This window comes from Abramis brama (genome assembly GCF_963993115.1).
Source record: "Abramis brama genome assembly, chromosome: 5".
Taxonomy (NCBI): domain Eukaryota; kingdom Metazoa; phylum Chordata; class Actinopteri; order Cypriniformes; family Leuciscidae; genus Abramis; species Abramis brama.
The window spans coordinates 20187544-20195336 of record NC_139967.1 but is presented as its reverse complement, the minus strand read 5'-3'; positions in this window follow the sequence as shown (position 1 = coordinate 20195336).

The following is a 7793-nucleotide window of genomic DNA, read 5'->3' as shown; positions in this document are numbered from 1 at the left end:
GTCCCTGGTCACTTGTCGCCTGTCAATGACGTAATATCCGCGTTATCCCTGGTTTCCGCTTGTACTGCCATAGTAACTATGGCGACAGACGTGGACAACTGCATAACGTCTAGCATGCTAACAGCTCATGCTGTTGTTGTTTCGTTCAAACATTATGGATCATGGCAAGCCGTCTTTGGGACAAAAGGAGAAATAAAACGAGGATCAATATTGGCATGGCGTTTTCGAGATGCAGAGAGCTCCACGTCCGAGACTAACTTCGACTTCACAGAGATGATGCTCTTGCATGTATTTTATTAGACAGGTGAAATGTCCTTATTCCTAGTGATGGCAATTTCAAAACAAAAAGCTTTGAAGCCTTTACGAATCTTTTGTTCCTAACCAATGGTTCGGAGCGTGTATCAAACTGCCAGAGTCACGTGATTTCTTAACGTCTAGCGGCACGTCTCATTACGTCATAACTGTTTCGAAACACTTGATGATCTCTGTCAACCCATAAATCATGAGGAGTCACTGAGAACCAATGAACAAGTGTCTGTGGGTTTTACCTTTGTAGACGTTTTATACATTTGTAGACGTTTTATACATTTGTAGACGTTTTAATTAGACATTAGTATAATTAAAATGAATAGTTAATAGTCTTATTGGCCTGTTTAGCTGAGCCATTCATAGAAAAAAACTATTTTGATTGTTAAACCCTGACAATTGATAAAATAATGAATTGAGAAAAGAACCATCACCTTTTATAATTCTCTGCAGGTGTTTCACATTATGATTACCTTAAAGTCCCCCCCACAACCCGCCATAGTAGTACGGGCCTAGAGGCACGTCACAATATACACTTGATAATCTTATTAGATGATTAGATAATTGCATTTGAAAGATTTTACTTTCAATAAAAAAATAGATTTGGAATAGATTTGGAAAAGGTGTTTTTATGCATGTTTGGCATGGGTTTCTGTTGCATTTACACTGTTCTGACCACTAGGGGTCACCATGGAGATGGGTGTCGGATTGTTTCGAAGCCTCGGCACAATACGGCACATTTGTGACCGATCACGGACCGATTGCTTCAACTGTTTCAGTGTTCCACGAAGCCTCGATCTTCCCACCACTACTTATTCCTTTATATCCACGGGACTCGCGTGTGGTGCTGATATTTGTCTCTCATTAACAATCGCGATCTGCTTCATACCACAGTCATGTTAAAAAACATCAATGTGTTCACTCATCCACAAACATTATTAGATCCATCGGCATGACGACAAGTTCCATAATTCCGCTTATGCATCATCAACCTACGCCTTTGTTATTGTAAGAGGTTAGCGACCCCTAGTGGTGAAAAAAAATTACATATTGTAGCTTTAAGAAATCGGATTCAGTAAACTACTGTATTTGTTGATAATGATACAGGAAAGCCTAGAACATGAAGACTAGAACACAACATGATGAATTGCATATTCTGGTCACATCTGCTTGCCAACACGTAGCTATATAATGCATATAGGTGCATATATTAGGCTTATAAAATAAAAAAATTGATAGAATGCTTGTGTTCTGATGAAGAAATTAACTTATCTACATTTTGGATGGCCTGGGGGTCATCATAGGTACCCTTTGTAATAGGATACTTTTGATCATTGGTTATGAAAATTGCATTGATCCAGATAAACGGACATGACCTAGGTGTAACTGATGCAGCTAAGTCACAGTAAATCATATACATTTACTTTCTATAAATGTATAGCTATAATCACATGGCAGCTCAAAACATAACTGTTAGCCTTTCCTGCTCAGCTTCCAGATCATAGTCAGTTGAGGTTTTGAATTGTCCCAGTGGAACATATTCTGACATGTGTAAATGTAATACTGAGTTTACATTTTTTTTTTTTTTTTTTTTTTTTGTGTGTGTGTGATTTCAGGTCATGTGGAAAGCAGATGATCATGGCAAACAAGCTATGGGAAGAAGTTACTTAAAAAAATCGTAATGGCCGAGTCTTCTGATTACATTATGATTGCACTAAAAGTGGCAAAAAAGTTAATCCATTTATGCTGTACATTTTCCCATGTGAACAGGGACGGACTGACAATCTGTGCGTTCTGGAAAAAAACAGAACGGCCGTCCAACCGAGGGCCGTCGGCACATAAAAAGTCTAACAATAAGTGCTTTTGAAGTAAGGGATCGAATATTCAGCAACCCAAGCTTTATCATTTGCTCATCTGTATTATAGCTGTTTTTTATTTGTTGAACATCAATTCAGTTTTATACCTTAGATGGGTTGAAACGTTTTTTTGATTTCCAAATTCGGGGAACAGACAAAGTCTCTATGTGATGATAGCTAGGTGAAAGAGGCTCTATGTGATGGGATTAATCTGACCTTGGTGACGTGAGACAGCTAGCAGATGGTCGGTTAAGCCAGTCTGTCTGCTTCCTGACCTGAGCCCCAGATTGTCATGTTTTATCTCTAAGACTATGAGCCAGATAACTAGAGAGAAGAGCAGCACCATCCCAGGAGGGATGAATACCATCTCTTTTCAACAGGTCAGGTCTGCCCCAAAAACTTTTCCAATTGTCTATGAATTCTATATTAATTTGCAGACACCACCTCGACAGCCAGCCATTGAGTGAACACAATCTACTGACTATCTCATCACTCCTGCGAACAGGAACGTTAAGTTAAACATAACTCTGTTTAGAAGTTATGGCAGTTTATTTATTTATTTTTTGCATTTATATTTATACTAAATGTTTGGGCTACTGTTTTTGATAACACATACAATGGGTTTATAGAAAATGAAAAAAAAAAAAATATATATATATATATATATTCATAATTTTTCAGGAATTGTTGATTTTTTTTTTAAACACTTGTAAGTCTGAACCAGAATATCAAGATATTTTATTATTTTACATATGATGGTGAAAAGTAAAAAAGCACGACCATGTTATATGTATAATAAATATTTGAGTATAACAAACAAAAATCCCTTCTAGATTATTTTATCTCTTGAGGTAGCCCTCGCACACAAAAAGGTTGGAGACCCCTGGTATATAGTAACTATATGTTTTATAATTACAAGTTTGTGTAATTTGGGCTTTCTGTAGCCAGTGACATTTCATTATTTGTATTTTATGGCATTGTACATTTTTTGTTTTTATTTGAAGGCTGAGGCCAATTATCATCATTGGTTTTGAGATGTTACTTGCTGTGAATACCTTGTCTGATAGACTACAGTATTGTGGCATAGTATCAGGACATCCTGTCTAGTGTCTGTCGCACACGGCTAGAGGCGAATGACCGGATGATGGGCCTATTTGGGAGAAAGTCCAGGGCTGTTTTTTAGCCCCAGTCCATCCCTGCATGTGAATATTCATTTGATCCATGTGAGGCCACTGTGGCTGCACAAAGTTTGGTTTTGCTACCAAAGACCATGATTGTGTTCGATTCCACCAATCTACTGTTTTTTTTGTTTTTTTTAACTATAGGCTCTGTCATTTAGAAACATGGCTTTTCCTATCACTACTATCCTAATGACACATCTCTACCTTTCATTCCAGCCAAATGATCTGATGGTAGCTGCTCGCATCTCAGCCTACCTGATGAAAAATTCTTGCTGGATGAATGACCTTCACCTTCAACTCAACCTTGCCAAGACAGAACTGCTTATGGTTTCAGCTAAACCATCCTTGCTGTGTGATCCTGCTGATTTGCCTTATACAACATCAGAAAGATCCGGCCCTTCCTATCGGAGCTACACAACTCCTTATAAGCTCTTGTTCTATCCAGACTAGACTATTGTAATGCTCTCTTGGCAGGCCTTCCAGCATCAGTCAAACCTCTGCAACTGATCCAGATGCTGCAGCAAAAGTGGTCTTTAAAGGTAGCCCTATACCTAAACTCACTACTTCAGATCTATATGTCCTCCAGAAGCTTGTGTTCTGCAAGTGGACGGTGCCTTGTGGTGCCATCATCCCAAAGAGACACAAAATCACTTTCACTGACCTTTACCTTGACTGTTTCCTGCATTTTCAAGAAACTGCTAAAGATCCATCTTTCTCGTAAACACTTGATCCAATGATACTAAATCTTTGTTTTAATAAATAAAATAAAAACTTTAAAAAACTTGCTATGTGTAGGCTACTGTGCTAGACTAACTGGGACCTGTCACTGCACTTGTTGTTGCTATTGTTCTCTTAATTGGTAAGTCACTTTGGAATCCATCTGGAAACTCTGCTGCCAGACTTTTACCATTTTTTTTTACAGGATTTTGGAACGTGACATGGAATAGGCATGGTGTAAATAACTCTGCACACAGACCCTTAGTGAGTTTGCACTGAACTGCAAGGCTAAAGGTCCTTGCACACTGAGTATTTGTGATTTGGTGGCTCTGAATTGTTAAAACACCATTCAAAATGCTTGCTATGGATGTGAAAAACGCAGAAAATCGAACCTGATCCGAATATTTTTATGACGGATGAAAGTTTCGGAGGCAGTGTGTAAATGTGATTGACATAACGTGAGATAGTATTTATTTTTTATGTGTGAAAATTTCGGACTAACAATATAAAGGGACCCACACAAAAAAAAAGTATTTTAATATCAATTGTAAGTTATTGTTCATAATTACAATATCAAGGGTCATGTATATATTCAAGGGGTCTTTTAATAGCTAAATCAACAATGTGAAAGAAATGTAATCAGTAGGACTTAAGGGGACATTGGACTTGCATGATGATGGACTTGCATGATGGTAAAAATGACCTGATGTTACTTGAGGCCAGGGTAAATGGTAAAGGGGGGTAAAGTGTTTTTAGTTCATCTACCACTCTAGCAAAAACATGTGCTTGGAAAACACTTTTGTTTATTTAGACATACAGGAAGGTACTCATGTTGGTGTTTCGTTTTCATATATATTGTTTTAATTCATTCATTGTTTCATAAGGCAAAAGAATGGTTTAGGATTTTATGTACATTGTTGAAAAAACTTCAGCTTATGCAACCAATAGATATACACACTGTGAACATGATCAGGGAAATTAATTAGCTTGCTTAAATTAAAAGTTTAGTTATTATTTGGATGGAATGACACAATGATAATTTGTAATCCATTTATTATGTTGTGTATTTTTGTGAACATTTCAATAAAATGCAACAGAATCCTCAGACTGGTTAAAACAGACATTCTTGATCTGACTGGGTACTGCAGTGACTAGGAACTCTCCAGTGGACTTTCTGTCTGTCTACCAGGTACAGTATATAAATACAGCTTGAATATATCTACTTGTGTTATAATGGTGAAGTTACAAATAATGAAAACCATTAACGCACACTTTCATTGGAAGTGTAAGTGAGTAGGGTTCACCTTTATTCATTTCTGTGGGTGGGAAAATTGCAATGTTGTATCAGCAAAACTTCACAAAAAGAAGACATCAAAAATGTTTTGCATGCAAGCCTGGAAAATGTACACTTGACCAGAAATATATGGACATCCTCTTATAAATAATGGGTTTAGCTATTATAGAAATAATAAAATGCATATCTACATACTACAGCATTACATTCCAGAGAATTTTGGCCTTTCAACATTGAGGCAACTGTTTGGGATATTTCAGCATGAAGGGTTCACATACTGTCATTTTACAATTGCTTCTTCTGGCTACCATAACAATAACTGCTCTTACCAAAACAATGGAAGAGATGCAAAGACTAAAAAAAAACAGGTGTATTTCTACCCAGAGAGATGACCAACAACCTTATCATCTGCACTCAATTATACCAAAATACACACATAATGAAGGATGTAAAGACATTATTGGGATTTTGAAGATATCAAAACATTATCAATTAATAATAATAATAATATCAATAAATGATAAAGAATTATTCAAAGGGTTCTTTGCAAAATGGATAGTTCCAGTCCTTGATTAATATAATTGGTTGAGCCATGTTCAAAGCCGTTGTAAATTAATCTACAAACATACCTGTGGCCTCATTACATCAGTATTACTGCACCACTGTCCTGTGTTGTGCTGCAGCGTCTGTCCGTTGTTTGGCAACCATTCCACTTCTGAAGAACTACATTGCATGGCGGAAGACTATTTTGTTTATCAATAGCTTTACATTTTTGTGTCTGCGTGTTTATTTTATGAAACCTTGCCAGGTATGCAAAATAACCATTTTATAAAGGCAATAAGCCCAGTGAAACTGTGATTTACAGTGAATTTAGAACAAGTAGAAGAAGTGTTTTAGTTGATTTAACAATGACCATTAGCTGTTCTAAATTCACTGTAAACCATGGCTTTTTGGGGCGTATTGCTTATAACAATTGCTTATTACACCATTACCATTAATGTCCTTTATAGCACAGTTCAAAACATAATTCTTTATGGGGGAAAAAAGAGTTGCAAAAATGGTTCTGCTATTGTTACAAGCCAAGGGACCCTAATCGGGTACTGTTTAAAACCATTTTTCTTAAGAATGAACATACTAATGGCCACTAGTGGAGCACTTACCCTCTTAAAAAAAAAAAAAAAAAAAACCTTTCCTTTTCCCTTAATCCTCCCTTGTCTGGCTTAAGCTATTCTGAGCAATGCCTGCACTTTGTATTTTGAGCACTTCTTGCATTGTTTTTGCCTCTTCACAATGACACGATGGCTTAATTGAATGACTCGCTCCTAATTTGTAAGTCGCTTTGGATAAAAGCGTCTTCTAAATGACTAAATGTAAAATGTAAATGTAAATGTAGTGGATGCATGTGTGTGTATTCCTATGCCAGAGGTTAGTTGTCACAGAGGCTATGCACCTTTTTCCTAATAAGCCTACTACTTTTTAGATTATGGGAGGCACTTATGGTTTGGAGAAGTTCCACTCAAAAACACTGAAACAAATAATTTCAAATCATAAGGTTGTGCTACAAATAATATTTATCTGTCAGTTGAGGATGACATGGTACATCAAGAATATATATATGGCAAGAGCTCTTTTATCTTTTTTTTTTCTTTTGTATTCCACTGTAACTATGAATAAAGACAACATATACTGCACATTTGTGGTCTGCTGCCCCGATTTATTAAATAACCATGAATAATTCACTGAAATGTACTAAGAATAATTGTTTTTCTCCACAAATCCTCACATCTCCTTCCAGGTTTGTTTTCACAGATGCATTAAAATGTAATTGTATTGATAATATAATAATAATAATACAAAAAATAATATTGATTTTTATGAGAAGTGTTTACTGGATTGCTTCTAAAGCAGAAAAACACAATATTTATTAACTGTCAAAATTACGGAAATCACTGAAATATTATCACTTAATGTTCCAGTTAATGAACATTTTTGATTAAGGCAACATATGTTACACAATACAGAGATATATTACTACAGTGAAATTTTTTAAAATTATTTTTAATGTTCGATGGTTGAAGGGTCAGTAGAATAATATCATCTTATTGTACCCAGTTTTTGAAAATGGATATTATTGCATTCACAGAGCAAACTTTTCACTGATTGTTTACAGTTTAACAGAAGTTACTCCCATAATTTGAGCAGAGTTATGGGACAGAGGACAAGCCCTTCTGCATAAAAGCTTTTTGTCTAGCAATGTTATCTATGTTGGTCTCAAACACCTTTTTGCCACATTTAAACATCTCTTTATTCATTATTATTATTATTATTTTTTGTATCATTCATTGAGTAAACTTGCCTAAAGGCCAGGCAACTTAAGACAATGCTTAACTATATCACTGACCTGAGAAGTTTAACATAAAATTTGTTCTTACATGTCAC